We start from the raw sequence: 19,345 nt of genomic DNA, 5'->3' as shown, positions 1-19,345 counted from the left end.
AGATGTTTTCTGCTAGCAGCCGTGGAAGTAGGCCTTTTTATAAAAAAAAAAAAAACAGATTTTTTATGATTGTTTCCAACTAAAATGCATCATGTGCACACACAGTCACATATCCTTTCTCAACTGCAGAAAAGCCTGAGAGGTAAGGCCCAAAAGATGTGAGGAGCCCTTTCCAGGGAGCAGAGGGTCAGAAGAAAAGGACTGTTCCTGGCAGTGGTCTGAAGAAAGGAAGGTCTAAAACACCTTCACTCTGTGTTTTGTTTTGACTATCTGGGGATATTTTTCTTTAAAACACAGTATAAACCTGATGTCACTGTATATTTGTAATGAAGCAGGAAAGTGTTGGTAAGCCCGTGCCTAGCTGCAGTCACTGTAACGCAGTGGAACTGGTCTCATCTGAAATCGAATGCTTGAAGCTTGGGGATGCCAACACCTGCAGCTTCAAGGCTAGAGGTGCTGGTCAAGAAGGACCAATGTCCTAATCCAAAATTCATTGCAATTGTGGATGAATAATTATTATCACTCTACCTGGGGAAAAAAAGGTAGCAGTTCACTGAATGTATTTTTTACTCTTTCCTCTTACCCCCCCCAGCGAAGTTAACATTTTTTCATTCACTGTTTGCAAAGATGAAAGTATCATTCATTAAACACACAATTAAGGAAGTTTAATTTTCACAGGTTTCTGAGAAGAAAGCCAGAAATCAAAACTGGATCCTGTCACTCCTGATCAAGTCCTGATGGAAAGGTAAGAATTTTTTTTCTTTTTTTTTTTTTTTTCCCCTAGAGTTGGGGAAAAACAACTTTGTCCCTTCTACACTTCAGTGCTGCTCACAGTTTTATTTCCAAAGCTTACTATGTCATCTTACAGACACGCTTTCCTAGAATTTGAATATCCATCCCTAATATATATATATATATATTTTGTGTATGTGTGTAAGGAAAAAGGAGTTCAATCAGATATTTTGATTAGCAGAAATAGGAGAAAGTTCTCCATGTAGAAAAGATACTGTCACCCATGTATTCAGTTACTAGTGCACAAATGACTTGGGGTGAGGCTAGTGAGGGCATTTATGGAAGACGATGCAAGGCTCCCACACATTTTTACACAGCTCGGTTGGGAGTATTCAAATTGTGGTTTGTTCTGGGATTAGTGTCTGCTGTCAGGTTTGTACCACATGTGGGCTGAAACAGGATGAGTGAAAATGGACTAGTTCTAGATTGCTAGCTCTGTCACTTTTTGCATTGTAATTTCACTTTATTTATTTTTATTTCTGGCTTATTAGCACAAATATTCCTGAGCACAATCCATATCAGCTATTTATATTCATAAACCTATTCCTATTTGTTCCAGCAGTCTCAGCCAAGAACATCCCAGAATCGACATTTTAAAAATCCTTTTGTTTATGGGAAATTTTACACATTGGATTTTGCAAACACTCAACTGGGGAGTGATCACTGCAAACATCTGAGAATACTTTAGCTATCCTAATTCTCTCATGATGTCTAACTAATATGCAAAGAGGGAACAACTGCTTGTTTTATAAACTAGTCTGCCAGGTTTCTTCAAAAGTTGTTACAGCCCCAAATATTCTAAGCAGACATTTGTATCTTAAATACATTTTGTTTTGCTTTTTCCCAGCAAAAGCTAATATTTTCCTTTCCTGGGATGTCTCAGGACTAGCTTTTTGAAGCATATAAGGCCTGTTGTGGGGACAACTTAAATGCAGCACAGGCTGACTGCGTGTCTTCTGCATAGGAGTGAATTTTGCCCTACTTCAGTCTCTCTTTAAGCTTAAGTAGATATAAGCTGATCGCCAAATTTGGAATTCTGCTTTGTCTTTTAGTTCTGGTTAAAATAAATGCTACTGAATTTTCAAAGTTCAGATGTTCATTAAAATGCATTCAGCACTGCCCCTGGGATCATACCTAAAGTATTTGTAGGTAAGCAGTATTAGTATACAATTTGCAAAGCAATAACCCATATCTCAAGTGAAAATGAAGCACTGTGAAGCTAAGAGGTAAATAATAAATACTGATCAACAGGGACTGTGGAAAATCACTGTTGGAAAATGGTAAATCCCAAGGTTTTAGTTGTTTTGCTCTTACTTATTAACTCATGTACAGAGTTTTGCTGTTTTCTGCTGGTGCCCTGGGGGAAAGGTCTTTGTCGCTTTAGATCACAAAGTTTTCCAAATGTTTCTAACACATTCTGTCCTGTTTACCCAGACTTACTAAAAATAAAGAAACCTTTGGCAAACAATAGAGGCAACAAAGGAGAGGCTTCTGCCAATTATTATTGGCAATTATTGATGATAATAATAATGACTTGGTAGATGCTGCAGGAAAATAGCAACATGAGGTATTCATTCTTCTATTGCTTCATGGTATTCTGATACTGATCCCTTGAAATGCCTGGGAAAACAGGCAGGCTTTCTGGCACTACCAGTTTACAGCAAGTCTTCCAAACCTCTTCATTACTCCTGGCAAGGACTCTGGTCCAGGAAAACAGAGAAGTTTTGGACCGTATGTAAGTAGCCACAGACTTAAAATTAAGGCCAGGTAAAAGTGCTTCCGGGAACTTTGGTTCGGGGACTCATTTTAATCAATGAATAAATCTCTGACTCCCAGCAGAGACGCTCCAGTGCAGGAGTGATGCCAATGTTTCCAGTCACAGTGCCTCTGCTGAAATGGTGATTGCTATCTGACCTGCCAAGGAAAAGGTGATGTGAGCCAGCGCCTTCAGAGAAACCATTGCTCTGATGCTACAGCATGGAGAAGTCGCTAGGACAAAGAATTGCTAAATATCATTACCCACCCTCAAACAATATCACAGCGGATGGCTGGGAACCACCCTGACAGTAGGGAGCGAAATTTTATAGGGACTTCAGTTCTAAAAATGGACAAACAATTGAAATATAAGACAGCTATCTCACTGGATAAATAACGTAAACCATCCAGGCCAAATAGAAATAATTACAGTGACATCACTGGAAAAAAGAGCTGATGAAGAAAGTATGTAAAAATACCAACAGCAATTAAGGCAAGAGGCTTAAAGGCTGACTAATTGTCCAAAGACACTGGGTGCCATGTGTATTTCTTACAGAGGCAGTCTAAATATTCAGGGTAATTTAGTGGACAGAAATTAAATTTATACGTGGTAGGATTTTTTCCAAACTCTTATTTTTTTAGTAGTGAAAGTGGCTTAGATAATGCATTATCCATGTACAATTAAAACAGTAAAATTTTGATGCATTCATCTCAACTCTTATACTTTATTATTAATTGGAAATACTTAGATACTAAAGTTATGGTAGCCTTATGGTCTAAATTAGTACTAAGGGAGGTGAGAATTTCACAGAGAGATGTGTCAGTGTGACGTCCCAAAATTTTAGGAGAGAGCAAGAAGCTCCTCAGTACTTCAGCACGCTGTAACTTTGACGGGAGAGTGATGAGTCAGGACCAGGAAGGAAATATTCTAGCACTCTAAGCAGGTGGGTGAATTGAAAACTGTGGCTGTAATGGATGGTACCAAGTTTGGTGGGGTTTGCCTCTTTCCATCTGAAGGCTGGCATTTTGGGAAGGGATGGATCAGCAGGACTTCTTTGTATGTCGTACTCAGGTATTTACAGATGTGCTGCGTCTTACCAGCTGGCACCTGCATACAAATCGTGTTGCTTATTCTTCAAACATTTATGCATGGGAGGAGTCTCACTGAAAACCAGGACTGTGTATTTACCATGAGGGAGAACACCTGTGCCATGGGCCTCTCTGTGAGCTGCAGTCTCAGTGCTTGCACTGATTTTAGGAAACTTATGGCTCAGATACTAGTAGCTCTTAGTAGATACTAGTAGCTCTTCAACTTCAATTGTTTGAACCGCAGCATTGCCTCTGTGTTCAAAAGAATTGCCTTAGTGTATGTGTGAATACTTGGTATTTGACCCCCAACCACAATTTTTTTATTAATAATAATGAAAATATTAATGGTTGAGTATAATAATGCATGGGAAAAAAGAAAACAGTGCTCGCACATGAAATAAAGTATGCTGTTCAGTATTTTGGATAATAAGGGTGCTCAGAAATATTTCCACCATACTTGCATTTGTCTCCTAGTCAAGAAAAGGAAATGAACTTCAAGAAAGTGGACCAAAATTCCCTTCCCAGCCACATTTCCTGGAAGAGAAGAACGAGCAGTATGTATAAAGTAAGGAACAAGCTACAAGGCCAGCCAAGCCTGCCTCCTGTGGATAGTTAATCCATAGCTATAAAATTATATTGTTCTATTTGTTAGTCTTAAATGACTTGTACATGTGTCCATTGTTGTCAGCTTAGAAAGAATAGTTGTGAAACTTTGGTTCCAAGCATTTAAACATTTTGTCATGTGAAATGAACCCAAAGCAGCTCAGTTTTTTCAGCAGTTGCATTAAACCCTGGAAAGCTAGGTTAGAAAAGAGCATCTTCTAAGCGTTCTGCACAGGGAAGCTGCAGGAAAATGTTGCAAAACTGTTTAACACTTGATGCTCTATTGTTTGGAAGGCCTGCTTTCTGCTTATAATATCTGATCTGTACATTGACGTTATTGCAGGCACTGAAATTCACTGCATAATCGCCAACCGACTTGATAAGCACCTACAGCCACCTTTCAGCAAATAATTTAAGTGCTTGGGTTTTTTGTTTCTCTGTGTTTTGTTTGTTTGTTTGTTTGTTTGTTTGAATTTTGTTTTTAAGGACAGGGGCTAAAGTATATAATGAGTGTGAGTCCACAGCAATCAGGTGTTACATCTGAAAGGAGCTCTCTGCTGATCCAGGCTTTGAACAGTGAGCCATGTTACCAGTAAGGTCTGCTGGAGGGGTGAGAAGGCAGAGCCCTTATAGTTTATACGGAGCAGGTGACTTATCTGTGTTTTAGTTCTCCCGCAGCTGACTTTTTTTTTTCTTTTGTGGAATTCTGTCCTTTGTACCAACTTGTCTTTGTGGGAGCAGAGACTCAGAGAGTCCCTTCAGGAGAAAACGCTGCCAGAGTTAAAATATTGCAGGGGGGAAGCTTGAGTTTTAGATGGGGGCTCTGTGAATTGTCAGGCTTTAGCTCCAGGTGAAGTTAAATGCAGTTTGCAGCATGTCTTTCCCTCCTATGGATGTCCCCGCATGGGAAGTATCCTCTCCTGGCACCTCCAGGAGCTGTGCTGCAGAAGAGCAGACCTGAGGGTGCAGTGCACAGTTCTTCCCACATCACCTGAGCTTTGTGCTTAGGCTGTCTTCATGCACACTGTAATTCTGCTAGCCATGTCCTTAGGAAGTGGAGTACTAAAACTGCTGTGTAGGCACATAATTAAATCACCTGGCTGGAAGAAGAGTCAATGCAAGTGGCACGAGACATGCTGCACACGTGTGGCTGGCTGCTAGCCGCCTTCTCAGGGTAATTCCTCCATCTGGGAAGCTTCAGGTGATGCCTAGCAGGTGGCTGCGATCTGCTCTTTCACACCTGCAGCCTCTTTCTAAAGTTGTGGAGGTTTTAAGGAGCCCTCAACAATTTTATTCCTTTGCACCAGCTGTGAGGTGTTGTGCTAGGAGGAGCCGTGAGGAGCTGCAGCTATGTTTAGGCTCTCTGCCTGCTTTTGAGGGGCTTATGTGGACTTCAGGCCTGGGAAGATTCTGGCTGTAATAACTGGTGAGTGATAAAGAGGCATTGCTTGCTTACCTGGTGTTCAGTGTGTTCCTGTACACAGCATTAAGGTAGCAGATCACAGAGCATTGGAGGGTTATTTTGGAAAGGCAAAAAGACTGCATTTTGCCTTTCAACTTTGGTTCCGACCCTGTTAGGCAGCAGTAGGGAGAGAATGGCATTAAAAAGAAGAGGACCGTGGTGATGCGGTTCAGAAGAGCTCTAATGTTTCTGTATGTGTTGTTTCATCCTGTGTTTGAAAGGTTTAGTGTTAGAAGTAGAAGCTGTTGGGGAAAAATCTGTTAGGAAGCAGCCCTGTTCCCAAATCTGTGAACTTAGAGACAGATCAAAGGCAAATCTGAAAATAACACTGATCAGGTAGTAACAACTAGTTTGTGAGAAAAAGGTGTTGTGGTTAAGGTTTATTTTTAATTTCAAATCTGGAGTATTAGGCTGACTTCAGAAATCCTTTTGGTGAAGGAAACCTTGATTTATTTTTTTCTTTAGTGTATGCATCTGATTCTCTAACCTTGTAATGGGGCATATGGTAATATATTGGTCATATTAGTAAATATGTGCTTATAGAAAAGGCTGGTGGCTGCAGTGGCGTGGCCAGCTCGGTTGTTGGGAGAGGTGAGTAGCCAAAAGTAAGGTCAGAAAGCACCTCCAAAAATGTGAGTTTCAACCCTAATAACTGGCTCAGGCACTGGTGAGCTAGTATTGCTTCCAGGCTGGTTGTGAGGAGCCTTATTTCACTACCAAATAGCAAGTAACGTCGTGTTGTAATCAATCTCTGGCCAGCCTCGTCTTTTCATCTGTGTGTCCACAGCCCTCAGTACGAAGAGATTTGAGGCCCAACTGAAAGCCATTTCATGTACCACATGGTGGGCAATAACACGGGAGGCCTCCCCTCCATCTCTCTAAACGAAAACTGATTGTGTAGTCAGAGTGCAAAGGCTCTGCATCTGTAGGTTGCACTCAAGCCATGTGCACACAGAGCAACTCCTCTGGTATGCAAATCCTCCAAAAGCAAAATAAAATACTGCCTCCATGTAATTATTTCAAGAGAATGCCCGTGCTCAAACATAATAGCTAATACAGGAATTGTTTTTAAGTTAATTGTGTGTATGTATATATGCAGTTTACTATTAAGCTTTAAGTGTAAGGAACCCTTTCTGGAGGACAGCGCAATTTCTTTTTATTCTTCTCTCCCTCATTTTATTCTGAAGGGTCTTGTTCTGTCACTTGGAGACATATTGCTGAGCAAGATCAGTAACTGATCTGGCACTTCCAGCTCATCTATTTACCTGCGTTGTGCAGAGACTGAGGGATTGAAAAATGCCTGGTGCATATGTTTTCTCCACTGAAACTAGAAACAGTTCAGCAACTTCGCTCTGTTTTGGTTTGTGATTTATTGACATGAATTCCTAACATCATGCTGGTTTCTGAAAAGACGTTTTGGTTTAACAAAATGTAGATAATTGCTTTGATGTTTTGGATTAGAAGGACTGTTTATCTTGTTTAAAAAGTGATGACATTTTTTTTGCAATAATATTGTCTTTATTCATACACGCATAATGGTTTGTTACATTGATTCTGACTTCCAAAAAAATAGATGGCTTAAAAAAAAGTAGAATAGCTGGTAATGTAAGGGTGATAATTTAGAGATAGTCAGCTGATACGATTTAGTTCACATTATTCACTTAGGGAATAAAAAATGAATATTAGAAAAATATATTAAAACCTAAAGCCTTCTCATTTTGCTGCTGCTTTTGGCATATTTGCCAAGGGACACAACGGCGATGTTAGGGAAAGAAAATGGTTTCTGGCTTGAGATTGTACTAAAGAGTTCTTGGTTGAATTAAAAGTGACTCCAGAAATTGTGCTTCACACTTGCCTTATGCTTGCATTCAAATGCAGGGGCAGATGTACTCTACTTCCCGACATTGTTGCTCTTATTTGGAGCTGGTGTTTTGGTGTTAGTGTGTGTGGCTGCAGCACCAAGCGCCAAGTTGGTAGGTGTTTTTTTTCTTTTTTTTTTTTTTTCTCTCTTATAAGAAATATATACTTTAAAGAAAAAGATATCTATGTTTTTGTGCCTAAACGTAGGTCTTTTCACATGGAAACAATTGTATGCAGAAAATTGCTGGAGCAATTTTGGCGGCCATTTTTAATTTAAAAATTTGCCCGTGCACAGTGCACCCTTGTTTCTTCCCAAAACGTATTTTAACAGTCAAGTAATATAAATTCTTTAAAAATGGAGTTTTTTAAAGGAAATACTGATACAATCTTAGCTGCTTGCATAGCAACTTGACAAACAGTCCCACCTGTGCATTCGTGCTGACTTTTCATTTCTTTTGCTTTTCCCTCAGCTGCAACTGGCTTTTTTTGATGGTTACTCTTTTTGCCATTGACTATTCATGCGCTGACAAGAAAATTCTCTACTGTTTCCTTTTACAGCAGGTTTTTGTGAGACTTAAGCCCTGAACCAGTTATGTTGATGTGGGAAAGCTTGATTCATTCGGTCAAAATTGATACAGTTACTTCGCAATTTCAGGACTTTTGTAAATTAATTTAAAAATTCTTCTTTCACACTTAATGCCTTTTCTCATCCAAATGCTTTTCCTGTCACATTCATCAATTTTTATGATACACTGTAAATTGTTCTCTAGTCTTTTGTGGTGATTTAGATGATTTATCTATTAACAAAATTGTAATACAAGAATACAATAATTTTCTGCTGCGTGCCATAAAGTTTTCAAGTAATAACACTTCTGTCAAAGATGCTATGACATCCTAGGAAACAGTTGAAGTGGATATTTTTCTGCCGTTGCCTATGGTGTTTCAGGAGGTTTTCAGTGAAGTTGAGCCTCTAATTAAGCATGGAAAGCAGCTTAGTATCTTCTAGAATTATTTAATCCTAAAGCCAAAATTAACTAAATTATTTCCCAGGCTCGGTAATTAGAATCTTGCTCATGATTTTAAATACTTATTTCCTTCTTCGATGCACAACTGATTCTTGGTGCTTCATTCATTACTAACTGCATGGTTAACCTCAATGTATGCACAGGCAAATTCAATTTTGCTGCAGTAATTAGTATGCATTTGGGGGGGGGGGGAGAAGTAGCTTGCATAGCAAGCTTTGCTACTATCTTACATATTATGCATGTATTAGAAAGAACAAATCACAGATGTAAATAGATCCATTAGCAATATAGGTTATTTGTTTTATTTCTGTAAGGTTTAACTGCACTATAAGAATTTGAGGAGGGAGGAAGAAACAAAGAACAATATTAGAAGTTCAGGCAATGCAATGTGAAGCTGGATGTGAAGGAAAAAGGAATTGATTCTTGTTTTTAGGAAGTGTTCAGACATTGCATAGTCTTCAAAACTCATTGCCACATGGTTTTGCAGAAACCAAGAGACTTGGGTTAGAAAACAAATTAGACATTAAGTGAGTTAGTAAACAGAGCTAAGAAATAGCATCTACAGATGTTCTAAGGAAATAAATACTGGGGATGGTTTGTATATACGTACGGATTTTTAATTTAAAGACTGTTATTGTCAAAAAAAAAAACTAGTAATTTATTACAGCTAAAGCTAATTACAGTCTGTTTTTATTTGGTGAAAAAGGTGCCTTTTTATTGATTAGTGATTTTGGTTTAGGAATCCTTACAGAAGGCAGAGGTCACAGGCAGTTACAGAATATCATTTCAGACAGGAACAGGCATCTATAGAAAAAATTAAGGATATCAACATAATACCTAGAGTTTTAGAAGTCATTGTAGGATTCACTCTGCCTAGCAAAGGCAGCTTTTAACTGGTGAGGTTTGTAAAAAGACTTTCCTTGTGTGCAAGTTTTTCTGTAGCTGTATAATGCATTTTTCCCCCACTTCTGTCTGAAACAGCAGTGGCCCTGGTTAGAAACTAGACAGCCAACTGCTCATCTGGCCCCCAGGAACAATTCCCAGTCTGCTGACTTCACTCTTATTCGGCTGATCTCCTGGCACCTGGGGGATTGCATTCCTGTTTTTCCAGTGAAATAATATAGTGGGATATTTTGCCCCAGGAGGAAGGCTGGCGGTGTGTGTTGTGTATTTGCCAAGCTGGGGCAGTGATGGTCGAGGTCCTGGGGCTGTATGATCTTTCCTGCTGGTGTTTGCTGATCGCTGGACAGGGACTTTTGAAGATAACTCTCTCTGGTAATAATTTAGCCCTGGCTAAAGATGTTCTATCTCCCTGCCATTGTTCCTCAGGGTTTGGAAATAAGTCATGCTGGGTTCAAAATCAATAGATAGTCATTTTATGGTCATTTGTGCCTTCATAAGGCTATGAGTAAAGAACTCATTAAGAATCACTTAGATTTACATGGCCTTGTCTCTCCTTGACCTGAAAGCTGTATAACAGGATGCTTGAACTTCTTGTTTAGGGTAGCAAGATGTGATGTTCCCTTCATCTAGCACTGACTCTTCAGAGAGAAGTCTGTATCTGAAAAAGAAATAGTGTGTAAAAAGATATGTGATTAATCACTACATATTTGTTCATGCCTTCAACACTATCTTTCTTTCTGGGAATATATTAGCCATGAATAATTTTTAACATCAGAGGATACAATCAATGAGGGTTTTGACTGACTAAGGATTTCTAGGTTTTCCCTATGAAAAAGTTGACATTCATTAAGGCTAATCAAAAAATAAAAAAATTCAATACAACACTTTTTACTTAATTAAAAAAGAGTTGTTAAACCACAAAAGGAAAATGTTTCATGGAAACATGCCGATGCTGCTGAAATCTTTACATGAAAAAGTCCAAATGAATCATCAGTGCACTAATCTCACTTCAGGAATGTTGAATGCATCACTTTGTGTTTTCTGATGTTTTTAAGTGTATACAATGTAAAGTAAACTTAATACACTTGTCATATACAGGGGAAAGCATATAATGGTACTAAATTGATTGTTTTGTCACATAGAAAATTCCTTGTTTTTATTTAGAAAAATAAAAACCAACTCTCACACTTAACTAAGAATTCAGATTCTAGATTGTTACCAACACTGTGGCAGCTGTATGAAAGGGAGCATTTTACATTCAGTAAAAAAATTGCAGGATACTATCTTAATTTTTATCATACTGTCAAGTGACAAAAAGGTGCAATTTTTCTATTTCCCCTAATGACAGCATAGGTCTGAAGGGGAAGCTCTGCTCTTATGTTCTGCATAGTTGTTTCTGAATACTGAGCTGAAGGGATAAAGAAGCTGGTTAGTGCAGACCCTTGTTGCTGATAATATTTATTCAATACTTATTCAAGCAGCTAGAGTGAAGCTTCTGCCTTATCAGTGTCTACTGTTTTCTCAGGATTTTTCTATTCCCCAGAAATCAGGAGAACCAGGCAAGCCTCGCTCTGTATAGAGCTATTAGAGAACTTCCAATAGGGAAAATGTGTCTGTATACTCCTGCTGTTGCACACAAGAAATCATTACTCCTATGCTCTCATCTTCCTGCTCCATTTGTATATAACACCCACCAATTCTCCCTTTCCATCTCTTCTTTTCCTCTCACATCTCCATATGCTTCTCAGTTGAGAAAGACTTCAGCTAATCTATGAAATGTGTACACTGCTCCCTCCTTCAAAGAAATTCCTTAGAAACCAACCATATTTCAATTATAGTGATTCCATACTTCTATTTCTCTGCATTGTGAGCTATAAAGAGAATTATTTTAAGGAATGATGCAGCAGTGGAAAAGGCAGTGCAACCTTAAGATGCATTAGGAGTGGTATTTCCAGAGGAAATAGTGGTGCTATTATAGAGACTGATACAACTTCAGAAATATCGTGTAGTGTTGGTCACCTATGGACAGGAATGTTCTGTAAAACTGGAACAGATGTAGAGAAGGGTCATAAGGCAATACAAAACCTATTTTATGAGAAGAAACAAAAGGCTTTTACATGTTCTAGCACAGCAAAATAAAAGCTGAGGGCTTATGTTTTCCGTCTAGCATATAATGTTTGGGGATGCACAGGAAAGAATCTAAACTCTCTGACAATGCAGAGAGAAACAGTTCTTGAATGGACTTAAACTTTTTTCTCTTTACACTGAAACCAACCAGGGTCTTAATGAGAATATAGGGAGAGAAAAGTTCTGTGTGCTTTCATGGAGGCTATGTGAAGTGCCAGGAGACCAGGATGTGCACCATAGGAAAATCTTTTCTATGAGCCCCACAGCATTGTAAGTTTTCTCCATTAATAATTTAAGTCTTCTACTTTATATCTCACACATCTGCTATAAAACATTTAGCCTCACGCTCAGGCATTCCTTACTCTTCCCTGTACTTCCTGTGTGATATTAGGTAGGTCACCATGTCCTTCTGTCTTCCATGTGTACAATGCGTGTATTAGTATTCCTCACCTCAAAGGGATGCTGGAAGGATAAATATAGTAATGGCTGTGTTGGCAGAGGCCAGTAAATATTTTATCATAGGCAAGGAATCTCTTTGCATTCATATAATTTCTCTGTTACACAGTATTGTTTCCGTCAGAAAGCCTATGTAAAGGATGTAAGAATAATAATGAAATGTTTGGTTAGTTTGCTTACAGATAGTTGCACGTCTGCATTCCTGGTTTTGATGATATAGAATGTAAAATTATTCAGAGCTTGTTCTGGGCTCCACAAACAAGCCTGACATGGGCGTGCTGGGATGAGTCCAGCAGAGGAGCGCAGAGCTGGCAGCTGAGCTGGCAGCAGAGCTGGCAGCTGAGCCAGCTGGGGTGGCTCGGGGGACCTTAGCAATGTGCATAAGTATCTGATGGGGCAGAAGAGATGGAGGCAGGCTCTTCTCAGTGATGCCCTGTGATGGGACAAGAGGCAGCGGGCACAAACTGAAATGAAAGAAGTAATGTTTAAACAAAAGGAAAAGCTTTTGCATCATGGGGTGACTGAACACTGGAGGAAGCTGCCCGTGGAGGCTCTGGAGCCTCCATCGCTGGAGCAAGTGAATCTTTATACGTTTTGTACGTGCTCTTAAAGTAAACAGAGTAGGAAAGAAACCTGAGATTTGTTCATTCTTAATAGTTCTCTGCTACCTGTGAGCATGGCAGCTTGAGCAAGGTATGAATGGCGAGTTTCTTACCCCAGTGTCACTTGGACTTTTGCCATTGACTTCTGTGCAGTCAGAATTTCAGGGTAAATGATTCAAAGTGGAGAGCCACTGTTGTTCTTAGAGCTGCTGTTTTCTTTTCATTCTGAATCAGTATTGATTTACTTCTCAAAAGGGAAGGCTTAAATCTGTGTACTTTAGAAGTACATAATGACACTTTTGTTTTATGCTTTTTAAAGCAAAAAAAAAAAAGTACATCCTGTAACAGAGATCTGGCAAGAAGAAAACAACTTGTGGCTTCTACATCAATTTTATAAAATAAATGTAATCCTGTCCTATGAACAATGGGGGATTAAGTTTGTATCTGAGTTTAAATTTTCTGTAGTGACAACCCATAACTCCAAAGTAGCAGACTTTTTCCCAGTACAAGTATCTAAGTTATTTCACAAAATGAAAGCTCTACTGTTCTAAATCCCAAAAGGAATATTTAAAATATTTTTTTCATTCCATTAGTGTAATTTTCCCCGAAATAATAGAAACCTAGTCAGAAAAGAGGGATGGTGGTTCCTTGAGGGAACCTTTTATCTTGGCGTTTGCTTGTGGGGTGAACATCCACATGCATCTGAGAGAAGAGCCATGCTGAGTGCTGCTGCTATAGATCTAGTCATGGGTTTTCAGTGTATAGTTCCGGAAACATTTTCTTTTGAAAAATTTTGAAGCATTTTGTTAAGGCAAGATTCACTTTTTTTCTTAATCAACTGAACTATCTAAAAAAGAACAACATCAAGATTCGTCCCAGAGGGACTCCTTCCCGGACAGAGCTTTTTGTTCCATGATGAGAGACAGAATCAGAGCTGTCCAAATAATAAGAACCAGATTGCTGAAGTGGTTTATGAGGGGAGACTCAAATTTGATTTATTGCTCATTGTAGGGTCTGATTATCTGTTGTTGTGAATTTTCATGTGGCCACTGGTATACGTCAAAATGTTGTGAAAGTTTAATAAAAGTTTGAAGTTGAAGTGCATTTACATTATTTATTGTTCTACTCCGCTTCTGTTTAAAAAATAATCGTGTGCTATCCAGTCAGACAGCTGAAAGTCTATCCAGTAACTAATCAAATGCCATTAATGGCAAAACATGAAAATAGAAGATGAAATAATACTTTTCTGGGAATAGCTTTAGACTAATTTTAATTAGTTGGATAAGATCTGTAAATTACAAACACATTTACAGAAATTCAAAGCTGTTTTATGAGATGTTTGCAATAGATTGCAGAGAGTTTGGTTATGACTCCTCAAAAAGCATTATGTAGCCAACTTCAATTAACGCATGTTAGCTATCTATATCTCTTACAAAATACAGCGCGCACCAGTACTATGTACTGTACTTGTCACACACTTACATTTTCATGCCAACCACAACAAGGTTTATTCAGAACCAGTTGTTAGTCCTTATAAAATGTGTTGTCTTGTAAGGCTCGTTGGTAGGGGAGTAAGACACAAAGAAAAATGCTGGTAATGTAAAATTAAGGTGCATGTGTTGTCAGACTGGGCAGTGGCTCCAAAATACTCTTGGTCTGTCAATGCACTATGCTGCCATGTACGATGGCACTTCTCTTGGGAAGGTAACTTAATGATCTTTGCGACCACAATCACAGAACATTTATGTGACCCGATTTGCATTCACCCCTTTAGGAGTGATTTCACTGTTAGTTTATTCAGTCTGAGTCATGCTCCTTCTGGTATCTCCAGTGCATTATAAACTTGCAATAGTGAAAATGATGATGATTTAAGATTCAGTGTATTTGTGCTTTTGTTTTTAACCAGCAAAATATAGTAGCATGATTCCCCTTTTATATGCTTATTTTGATTGCTGTCAGCAGAAAATTAACCAGAATATCAAAATTGTTTCTCAGATTGTGTCAGTACTGCGTTTTGGAAACATGGGGGCGAGGCTCATGGAGCTGCAGTTGTTTTATACAATTTGGGAAGGATTTTATAGAATATTTTTTTACAGTAGGAGGAAAGGGCTTAGAACAAAAGACCAAACTAAAGAAGTATACAGACAATGGAATAGCAAGTGAATGCAGGGTACTGGAGGGAAGAAAGCAGCCCGTCACTGTTCTTTACACTCTGCCAAACTAACTATGTTAATTCTGGCAAGGGAATCCACTGTCACGTTAGACACCTCAGTATCACCTCCTCAATGTGCAGCTACATATTAAAAACAACAACAACAAAGAATTGTGAAGTTGCAAGAGGAACAGGTAAAGAGTAATGCCATGTGCAGTATTGTCTGAATTGCTGTGTGCTGGTGCTGATCACAGGCTGTCAAAATTACTGAGAGGGACGTTGAAAAAGTTAAGAAAACAAAAGGTTGGAGTGGGACTGCAGCTAAATGGCAAAGGTTGGATGGTTTGACTTAGAAGTGGCGACTGCTTACTGGAGTCAGGAGGGCTTGGCAGCAGCTGCCTCTCTAGTGCAGGATCAGGGCTAAGGTCTGTTACTGTTATGCATACCATCAGGAGAAAAATGTTATGGTTCAAAGGCCGTGCTCTAAAGTTTTAGGTCTGTTAGATTCACCACTCTTAAATCTAAGAGTCAGCTTTATTATTTTAACTAGTTTACAAGGAGGCAATATATGTGACTGCATATATTGTCTGGGAGAGTTGTGTTTTTCACCAATAAGCTAGCTCTTCTGGCATGTTGAATGCATGGAAAAAAAAGTTTATTGGAAATTATTGTATTTGAAAAGGCCTTAGCTATTCCCCAGAAAGAAGAGCAGCGAACACAGGGTCAATTTACAACCTGACCTGAAAACACAAAGTTGATAATCGGCCATCATTGCTTATTGTATCTATGATCTGATTTGTTGAGATGCTCAATAAATCCACTATTAGGAGAAAAAGTGCTTACATGCATTTTTTTCCTTAAAAAAAAAAATAAAAATTAAACAACAAAATAAAAGATTGATTGACAAGACATCAATAAAGCTTTGAGCATACACTGCTGACCTTTTTTTCTTTGCACTGCAATCTGTGTTTATTAGAATTCAGCTCCTATAAATAGGTTTCTGTGGATAAAAAAGCAAGCAGGTTCTTAGGAGTTTTGTTCAATAAACTTCTGTGAAAATTCTAAAGACTTAATACATGGCTTTCAATTTAATTCATTCTGTCTTCTCTTCTTAAAAATAAGATATAAGTGGGGATGAAATGGGTTTAGCTGGTGGAGTGTTTTTTCTAAAGCTGTATTCTTAAAACTCACCTTTCCTTTTTAATGTCTGCTACAGCAGTTCATTCGGAACAGACAGGATATATATCATCTCATGCTGGTACTGTAGGCGATTTCTTCCCTTTAAATAAAAACATATTATAAATCTGTGCTGCACTTGAGTGTTGTAAGTGCTCAGGTTAGTGACTTCAAAAGTAGAGCTGAAATGAGGATTTGGCAGGCACTAAAAAATACTGACCAAGTCCTCAGACCCTATTTTCTATTTGATTTTCCTGAGCAGAAAATCTCTTCAGAGCCTTTCAAAACAGTAAAGGTGGTATAGCAGTGATGTCAAGTCTTTTAATTTTATTGCAAGCCTCCCAGTATTCCTGTATTAAGTCTTTTTGTTCTTAAAGCCCTGCCTTTTGGAGTCTTCTGAGAAATTATTTCGTTTTGTGTTGCAAAAGGAAATGTGTAGGTGATGTTGCTATGAGAGGAAAAAAAGTGAAACGAAAGGAGGGGACTAAGTTTGAAGCCTGGTCAGCAAAGTTCCTGGACAGGAGCTCGGGATGTCCTTACCTTCTCGAGTATGTTTCACTAAGACTGAATCTTCCAGTGCTGGCAGGTGAAGATACCTTTGTCTTGGGCTCAGAGTAGGTATGCATTTTTCTGCAACAGTTTCATGATGGGGGGGGAAAAAGCCAGTGTTATCAGATTATTGTCCCACAGTTTCCTTCTTCCTTAGTATCCCTCAAAAACAAAGTTGCTTGTGTTTAACACCTTCTGTTACTTTCTTCTGATGTGCTAATTCTGGATCAAGCAGCTTCCACCAAATTAATCATACTAATCCTAATTAATTTAGGCTATCTCCTCCCCTTTCCTCCCCGTGGAGGTCTTCATGGTGTTTTTTGTTTGCTTTTAACAGAATTCTTTCTCCATTGTTTGACTGGAAGGTCCTTTCACAAGTTACTGGCTGTTTTAGCAGAGTACAAAAGAAGAAAAACTTGCTGTTATTTCTTGTAGCATGTCCCATCAGAGCATCTGCAGGACACCTGGGTTGGTCCCACGTAGCATGGAAATACTCCACTACTGTCCACTACTTGGACAGCTGGCCTCTTGGCACATGCTATCATTGAAAATCAAAGGGCGCTCTGTTTCAGATAGTAGGTGAGGGCTGCATTGGCTATTTGTATTGATCTAAGTCTTTTATATATAGATGGTAATCGATCCTCTACTTCTGTTTCTCTCATCTAAATAGAGTTAAAAATACTGTATCAACTTTGGCCTGTAGTTCTTGGATTGGATGTACCGTGTATACAGGAAGCTTTATCTTAATTCATCTCTGGTTGTATTAAACCCTTCAGCTTCTGGGACAAAAACACTGGATTTGATTATTCCTCTCACAATTTTGAGTATGCTGAAGTATGATTAGGGAAAGGTTGCACCATAAACCGGGTAATATCACTTCTGTAAGCCAAAAGGTGCAAGGGCATATAGCACTCTACAAAGAAGATACAAAGCAGAGAGAGCCTGCATTTTGTCTGCCCTTAGATCTACAGAAAAAAAAGTAGCATGTTGTAAGTGATTTCATCAAATACAGGAAATTCATAAGGTTTCCTGCTAATGTTGAAGATGCTACGAAATAAGAGGGCTTTTTAGAAATGCTCTGTATTTGTAATGGACATCGTATCCTACAAATCATTCCCATTTCTGCACAGTGTTGAACAGACAGCTATGCTCCAGTCAAATTTTATCTATTAACCCTAATATTTTAGGGATGTGCAGATGTTACTTGCAGATGAGAGGACCATATAGAACTTGAATTCTGCTTATTCAGTAATAACTTGTTTTGCAAGCTCTGATCCTTGAGATTATTAATTACCATGCTACCCAGGTGCAGTGGAAAAAAAAAATGTTTCTGATATAACTGAGCACATTAAAAATACTGGATTAAAGAATTAGCTCTGTCACATCTTAAATAGGGCAAAATAACATTGCTAATCAAAATCTGAGCACATACAAGGTGATCATTTACCTACTTCCATCGCACATTGTTTGAATAGTTTGTATTATAGATGTGAAATTGCCCTCAAGGAGGCTAGTTAAAGTAATAAAGGCTTCCCTTTGCCTCAGGAGCCACTCCCTTTGTGATATGACCTTTCTGTGACTTCTGAGCTCAAATCATTATGAGGAGAAACAAATGCTTATTTTAAGTCTTTTTGAAGGCTTTTCAGGCATTAGGTTTTATGGCTAGGCCTTTTTCTCTTTCTAAACTAGTTTTGTGACTGGGTGGAGCAGGGAGATGTGGGGGAAAGACACTATCACAATTGGAGACCTTGAACGGTGATTTCTGTGCTGTGTGTTGGGGTTTGGGGCTCGCTTTGAGGAAGAATGGTGGGTTTTAATTGAGGATAAAGGCAGTTGCAGTCCTCTGTGTTCCCCGCAGTGCTGCTGGGGCCGTGTGGGCCGCGTTTACCTCAGCTTGTGCCAGCGCTGCGGTCACCTCAGCTGCCATGCCGCTATTTCTCAGTAAGGTGCCCTCACCCCATTGCTGATGGGGGACAATGAAAGCCCAATTTCTGACAGTAGGTAGAAGTGTTAAAGATGAGGTAGAAATAAAGTGAGAAGAGTGTTTCTGTCAAGGCTGAGTTGTGCATGGATGTGGCGCTGCCTGAGGTACGGCTGGTGTCGTCGGGCTGTGTACCATACCATGTCGTGCCAGCAAGGCTCTGCTGGGACTCCAGAAACCAGACTTAGTCAGAAAAATGCAGAACTAGACACCCTGAGACCTGTTTATTTAAACAAGATGTACAGGTATGCTGAAATTCAAGCATATATTTCACTGTGGCTTTAAGAAACACTGGCTGTGACAGCAGAAAGCTGAGGCCTTCCCAGCATGCTGCGGTTGCGGTCCTCAGCTTGGAAATGTAATGTCCAGGCCTGCGTATGAGGAACATCAAAAAAACCTCCTCAGACACAGCTGCCTGCTGGCTCCCCAAAGGTCTCAGGAGAAGTGAGGTGATGCACCTCCCACTGATAACCAGGAGGGCCAGTGATGGTCCTTCCTGAAGTGTTTGTGTTGGTGATGGGCTCTTCAGGTTTTCTTTGTGTGCTTTGGGTCATCTGCACACTCAGCAAACGTGGTGGGTAAACAATCTTTTTATGAGGTATAGATTTTCTTATGGTTAATCAAAGGTTTTAGAAGGAAAACCATAAAACTCTGAAAGTTGTCATAAACTTACAGGGCTACATAGCAACGCTGTAGAAGACTTATTTGTGGCCATCTAGAGTCAGGTAGGTCACTGCCTGATAACCTTTAGGGGTACTGTCTGTGGAAACTTGAAGGTTACTCAAGTAGAAGCAGATAGATAAGGAGAGATGC

The sequence above is a fragment of the Aythya marila genome (genome assembly GCF_965140915.1).
Source record: "Aythya marila genome assembly, chromosome: 12".
In the NCBI taxonomy this organism is placed as follows: Eukaryota; Metazoa; Chordata; class Aves; order Anseriformes; family Anatidae; genus Aythya; species Aythya marila.
This window is presented reverse-complemented; position numbering follows the sequence as displayed.